This window comes from Corvus kubaryi, unplaced genomic scaffold, assembly GCF_017639235.1.
Source record: "Corvus kubaryi isolate FWS band 111438036 unplaced genomic scaffold, C.kubaryi_AGA036_p1.0 37260, whole genome shotgun sequence".
Lineage (NCBI taxonomy): Eukaryota > Metazoa > Chordata > Aves > Passeriformes > Corvidae > Corvus > Corvus kubaryi.
In genome coordinates this window covers 65,496-72,733 of record NW_024581077.1, presented here as the reverse complement: position 1 = coordinate 72,733, position 7,238 = coordinate 65,496, and the positions used below count along the sequence as shown (strand labels likewise).

The window sequence follows — 7,238 nt, the reverse complement described above, 5'->3', positions numbered from 1 at the left end:
AATGAGTATTTTGGACCAAACCACTACACTAAATTGGTGTTTCTGCCTGGTTACAAACCGAACCCGCGACAGAGGGTCATGAATATACTTAGCATGGTTCAAGACAACATTGATAAATAATCATGTGTAAGGTGACAGCTTAAGTCTAGATATCTGCACTGCCCATAAGAGAAAATAAGTGACATACATTGCACCCTTCTGTGTGGTTGGGGGGGGTTTGTTTGTTTGTTTGTCCTGAAATCCCCTTTTCAGTATTTTTCCTATTTAATTAGCAATATACTATAGTTCAGGTTTACATGGCAAATTGATTTGATAAGGTGAAAATAAATGGTTATGTACACCATCATGTATAATTATGTGCATGATATGTATGGCAATAAAAATTTACTGGAGTCTCTTGAGCTTTCATGAGCTTGAGTGTCTCTTGGTACCTTCTGCAGTGGTAGCTGAATGTGAGCCCTGCTGCAAAAAAAAGGGACAGAGCAAAAAAGGAAGCAGCAAAGTGGAGAAAATGCACAGCGAAAGCAGAATGCTGGTGAAAGAACAGAGTAGTCAGCATTAAGGGCACTGGCACCAAATGGCACAGCAGCATGTCCCACCCACTGAAACCAGTGGGTTTCAGCACCTCTGGATGCCAGTGCAAGCTACAACCCTGGTTCTTCCCTGGGCAAAACCTACAGTGTCAGATGTCCTACAAAAAGGACCCTGAGGCTCAAAGAGTGGGTAGAAAGTCACCCAACCACTTCTTGCAACTCCTAATTCACAGTACAGAACAATATCCCATGTCCTCTTTTGTTTGTCCTCTACAAGCGAGCTTGGTCCCTGCCCCAAGGACAGCCTGAGGATGCCCAAGATGGTGCAGATTCTCTGGGACACCGTCTCAGCTAATCACAATAGAAAGACAAAGGTGCAGCTCATTTGTACAAACTGCCATAAAGACAGTAGTAGAAGCTCCCCTCTGGCAATTGCTCTAGATATTTACCTCAAAAGAGAAAAATCTCTGCGAATGCACAAGTCAGATCTGAGATGTTTCAAGAGTGAAGATCATATAATGGCCAATGAACTATAAAACCAATACAGTTAAATGGATAGCTGCTGCTTTTAAAAAAATTATTATTATTCCCTGTTTATTGTTTCCTTGTTTTCAGTTTTAGGTGCAGTTAAGTGAATTTTTATTGTGAATTAATTTATTTGAAATTTAAGAATTATTTATCAGAGGAATATTAATTAGGCTTTAACATAAGATTATCATAACAGTGTAAGATTTCATATCCAAAACCACTAAAAATACTATGATTGTCACTTTGCCATAAGTATAGTACTATTTAATTTGAAAGTTTGAATTGCCTATGAGAAATGACTGCAACTTGAAGACACCAATAATCTCCCAGAAATAAAACATAAGATACCAGAGGCCAATGAAATAATGATGTTCAAACTTTTCTTATTACTGGCTGGGATGATGATGAAGGCTGTGCTGGCCATTGCAGAACGCCTTCGTCAGGAAGAAAATAGTCCACAAGGAGAGTTAAAATTTTAAGGACTGTGAGTTGAAATTAGCACACTCAGATCACTAAATCCCAACAATCTACATCATTTTAAAATCCCAGTTCAGGCTTACCTGATGTCTTCAGAGGAAACCATAATAAATGTTGGCAACAGTGGTAATTTGAGGCAGAATAAAAAAGGTTAAAATCCAAATGTGCAGAGAGGTTGTTTTAGAGCATGTACAATGCCTAACCTGGGGTAGGAAGGTGTGCAACACTTGAAGGTAATGGGAGGCTGGGCAAGACTAGAGAAGTCTTGACTGGAAGCATTGGGTGATAAGAATATTTCCTGTACCAGAAAAAGATGTTTTAAAAGTTTATTACAAACTATCAAGAAACTGTTTTGTCTGGCCTGTGCTCAGCACATTTCCAAAATGTTAGAAGCTTTTGGGGAAAGAAGGTGAAGGTTCTTTCTTGTCTTCCTGCTTTTCCTTTAAGGAAAGTTCTTTTTCTTTCTTATCTTCATGACAAAGATGTCCTATATTTAGTTTTTATTCAGTTTTCCTCTTTGTCATGTTCTTCTCTCAGCAAAATATGACATTTTGAAGTTTTCTGGGCTGGAGAAGTAAAACTCCTTTTTGCCAGTGAATCAATTTTATTCTTTATCTAAAGAAATTTCTCAGCTTTTTGACAAACAACAGAACTATTGTGCACTATCCAGAACAAACCATATTCCCCAACAGAGGGAAGTAAAAACTGTAAGATTAAGTAGTTTGGTATCTTGCTTTTGTTGAGAATGTCACCTGTATGCTTTCTGTGGCTTCCTGATGGACGCACAGAAACACAGGTGAGGAGGCAGAAAAAACTTTAAAGTTCATATTGTGTTAATTTGAATGGGAGTGGTTCACCACAACAGTGCTCTCATTGCGAGGGATTTTGCACTGTAAGGCATAGGATGACTCCCAAGAAAGATCCTTTTTCCCATCTTGTATACATTATACCTGGGATATTTGTGATGTATTGTGTCAGATATGGGGGGAAACTGAGAATGGAAACTTTCCCATTAAAGATAATAGGAGTTTTTCCAGGGACTTAGATTCTGCCCAGAGGATTTGTAGGTTGGTATTTGTCTAGGAGTCAGAAAATCTGAATTCAGCTCCTCAGATGACTACTGATTTCTGGATAGATGTTAATATGTCACTTAAAGTTTAATTTATAAGGCAGCTGGTTTTCAATAGTTTTAAATAGCCCTGCAACTTCCTTCAGGTCCCAAAGAGAGAATTTACAATCTTGTGAAAATTTAGCCATTAATCTCTGCCCTCTGCTGCTGTATCTTTCTCAACTCTCCTGATTCCCGTATTTTAAGTGGCCCATCTCTTCAAATTACAGTATTTTTTTGTTGTTGTTGCACCCTGTTAGGATGTAAGAACAGTATTAAATGTTTTTCCAGTGCCTGACTGTATCAGGCCCAAGCTTTGTGTTATTAGGCCTAAATGCAACACAAATAGAAAATAATGACATAGCTTATATTGAATTTTACTGAGGCCAGTGAACACAGCAGCTGTCACATACTTAGAGTATGTGTAGAAGTGAGTAACTACTGAAAATGAAGATGCAATACCCAAAATAGAGTCCTACAGCAAAATCAGACAGTCAAAGGAACTTCCTCAGAACCTAATCAAACAGATATGCACATATCTGTGTCTGTGTGGGTGTATTGGGTTTGCATGGCAAGCTTTTGGTAGCAGAGGATCTACAGAGGTGGTTTCTGTGAGAATCTGCCAGAAGCTTCCCCCATATCCGACAGAGCCAATGCCAGCTAGCTCCAAGACACACCTGCCACTGAGCAAGCTGAGCAATGGTGGTGATAGAATACTGAAGAAAAGTTAATGAATGCTGAACAGCAGCCAAAGGAGAAGAGTGAGAATATGTGACAGGAACAGCCCTGCAGACACCAAGGTCAGTGCAGAAGGAGCGGCAGGAGGTGCTCCAGGTGCCAGAGCAGAGATTCCCCTGCAGCCCCTGGTGCAGCCCCTCATGAGGCAGCTGTGCCCCTGCAGCCCATGGAGGTGCAGGGTGGAGCAGAGATCCAGCTGCAGCCCATGGAAGACCTCATGACAGAGCAGAGGGATGCCCAAGGGAGGCTGTGATGCTGTGGGAAGCCCACACTGGAATAGGCTCCTGGCAGGACCTGTGGCCCTGTGGAGAGAGGAGCTCACACTGGAGCAGGTTTGCTGGCAGGACTTGTGTCCCCATGGGGAACCCACCGTGGAGCAGCCTGTTCCTGGAAGGACTGCACCCCATGAAGGGACCCATGCTGCAGCAGTTTATGAAGAACTGTGTCCCATGAGAAGGACTCAAGTTGGAGAAGTTCGTGGAGAACTGCATCCCATGAGAGGGACCCACACTGGAGCAGGGGAAGGGTGTGAGGAGTCCTGTCCCTGAGGAGGGAATGGCAGAGACATGATGATGAAGAAGAGTCTGATGAACTGGCTACAGCCCCCATTCCCCATCTGCCTGCGCCACTGTGGGGAAGGAAGTAGAGAAATCAGGAGTGAAGTTGAGCCTGGGAAGATGGGAGAGATAGAAGGGAAGGTGTTTCAAGTTCTTTTTTCTCATTATCCTTCTCTTTTACTAACTAGAAATCAATTAAACTAATTTTCCCATGTCCAGTCTATTTTGAATGAGATGGTAACGGAGAAGTCATCTCCCTGTCCATATCTTTAACAGTGACTTCATGAATGAACAGGATTTTAGACGATGGGATCCAAGCATAGGACAGGGATTGTAACCAGTAGTAACCAGTCAAGTGCTTAACCAGCTACTGAAAGATTGCCACTACTTTGGGAGTGCTGATGTTTTGTTCAACAATTTACTCCTCTGTACTGATCAGTGCACTGGGTGAACTGTGACCAGATAGTTCAGCTGATAGTAATTGCCCTTCATACTCCATGTGCACCACTCTGCTCTCTTCTATCACTCAGCTGCTCACATACTCACAAGGCCTGTCTGAAGCGCCCTTTCCTTTGACTACATCCTTTAAATGCTATTGCTGTATAAATGTCACCAGTTCCAATGCTACCCACAATACTACCCACTGCTGAGCCTCATCCTGCTTTTTTGCTCAGTGGCTCTTTTCTTTTTTCCTACTTTTCTTCTGGCTCTGGACCAATTCCTTCTTTAAAATTCTGTTTGAAAGGTTCAGCTTGAGAACACTGTTCATTTAAGTACTGACAGCAGGTTCATACCTTCAAAAGTTCTGCTGCAGAGCACAGGAACTCACCAGCATCATTCCCTTGATGAAATGCCTCATAGTTTTTTTTTAATGATTCAAGGAAAAAAACTGTCTTGGCTTCTTTCTCCCCAAGGATTTGGCCACACAAATATGTAGAAAGATGTGTGAAAAGCCATTCTGTAAACAAAATTATTTAAGCAAAATGAATCCTATTGCACTGGTTTTGTATAAGTCTTGTGTCAATCCCATGGGACAGGTTGAATTTAACCCTGGCTTAAGTTTGCATAAATGAAGACAACTCTTATTTGCTATCTGAGATGCTGTCATGAATTCTTCTTCCATTCCATGAACTTCCATTCTTCCAGAATGCTACCCCTGAATATGCAATGTGGTCTGGCACACAGCATGTATCACCAACAGAGAAGCTCTCAGAGAAAGATGGACAGGAGCTGGAGGGAGGCAAGCATCTGTTCAAACTATTCAAGGATTAAATTGATCGCCTCTAAATTAATTGGACCAGAGAAAGGAGATAACAGGTTGGCAACTGAACACTGCTCAGGGGGATGAAAAATTCATAAAAAGGTTGGAGTACAGTGCAAGATAATTTATAACAGTGAGGCACCCTATTCCACTGGGCTGCAGAATTGAAAGAGCTGAAGAAAAAAGTCGGCAAACTTAATGCAGTGAATTCTTGGTAGCTCAGAAAAGTTGATAATAAAAGAAAGGATCTAGCAACTGGTTTTGGTAAAGAAAACACACGGATTCTTATAACCTTCCCTCTAAAAAAATCCTTATTTGCAAATATTGCCAGCATGGGTCTAAGTCAGAGCTGTATGAGGAAGGATGGGAAGGATTTGGAAGTCTTTTTTGACATCTCTTTTCAGGGGATGATTGATTCATGTCTGGTGTTGTACCTAGCATGACTCAGCTGAAATGAGGAAAAAACATTCTGTGATAATTTTCTTTACATTTTTCCTTCCCTTATCCCTTTAAGGAGCAGCATAAAGCAACCCAACCTAAAACCAAAGCAAAGTACTACCTCCCTCTTGCAGAGTGTATTTAGGCTGATAATTCTTGTTCCACTCCAACAGGAGGATCTCTCCTGCTTCACATTCCCATGTATAAAATTTGAAACTAGCCCCAGCATCTGGCTGACAGACTGCAATGTCATCTCTGGGAGAAAGAATTTCTCCTGGTTAAGAGGGCTGTGGTGGGTTGACTCTGACTGGACAGCAGGTGCCCACCAAAGTCACTCTGTCACTGCCCTCCTCAGTTGGACAGGGGAGAGAAAATAGAGAGAAAAGGTTCATGGGCTGAGATAAGAACAAACAAAAACAAAGCTTGAAAACACCTTTCCCCATCCCTCCCTCCTTCCTATGCTTAACTTTAATCCCTATTCTCTACCTCCTACCTGACAGCAGTGCAGGGGGACTGTAAATGGGGGCTTTGGTCAGTCCATCACATGTTGTTTCTGCCACTGCTTCCTCCTCAGGGGGAGAAGTCCTTCCCCTGCTCCAGTGTGGGTCCCTCTCATGGGCAACAGCCGTCCACAAACTTCTCCAACCTGAGTCCTTCCCGGGGGCTGCAGTTCTTCATGAACTGCTGCAGTGTGGGTCCCTTCATGGGGTGCAGTCCTTCCAGGAACAGGCTGCTCCACAGTGGGTTCCCCATGGGGACACAAGTCCTGCCAGCAAACCTGCTCCAGTGTGAGCTCCTCTCTCCACAGGGCCACAGGTCCTGCCCAGGAGCCTATTCCAGTGTGGGCTTCCCACAGCATCACAGCCTCCTTTGGGCATCCCTCTGCTCTGTCATGAGGTCTTCCATGGGCTGCAGCTGGATCTCTGCTCCACCCTGCACCTCCATGGGCTGCAGGGGCACAGCTGCCTCATGAGGGGCTGCACCAGGGGCTGCAGGGGAATCTCTGCTCTGGCACCTGGAGCACCTCCTGCCGCTCCTTCTGCACTGACCTTGGTGTCTGCAGGGCTGTTCCTGTCACATATTCTCACTCTTCTCCTTTGGCTGTTTTTGACTCTTTCTGTCTCTGACTGCAATTACTTCCGCATGTTATATTTTTTTCCCTCTTCCTGAATACAATACCCCAGAGGCACTACGCTGTTGCTGTTGGGCTTGGCCTTGGCCAGCAGTGGGCCTCTCTTGGAGTCCGCTGGCACTGGATCTGTCACATGTGGGGGAAGCTTCCGGCAGATTCTCACAGAAACCAAAAGCTTGCCAAGCAAATCCAATACAAGGGACTAATGTGAGAAAACTGATTTGGAATAATTCAAAGTTTCAGGAATGGAGGCAGTGGCTGTTTCTGCAGGCTGTTTCTCTCTCAATAGGTAGTCAAGAGTACTAGAGTATTTGGCATGAGTCAGTGGCCTCTACACTGGATGGCTAGAGAAGCTCGCACTGCTGACTGTTCATTAACAGTAAAGAAGGGCCCTTTCATCAATGATTGCAGACTTTTTGCTAGAGGGAGAAGCAATTAAAGTTCTTTAAAATTGCCTATTCCTGAA

At 43.4% G+C, this 7,238-nt stretch overlaps 1 long non-coding RNA gene across 1 annotated transcript in view; it reads right to left on the bottom strand.

Moving 5' to 3' along the window:
- The window catches only part of LOC121662637, a 13,244-nt gene extending 6,685 nt beyond the window's left edge, over positions 1–6,559 (bottom strand). The window contains exon 1 of the long non-coding RNA XR_006015356.1: positions 6,134–6,559. This is a non-coding gene — a long non-coding RNA (uncharacterized LOC121662637). The remainder of the gene's footprint in view (positions 1–6,133) is intronic.
- Positions 6,560–7,238: the final 679 nt, after the last annotated feature.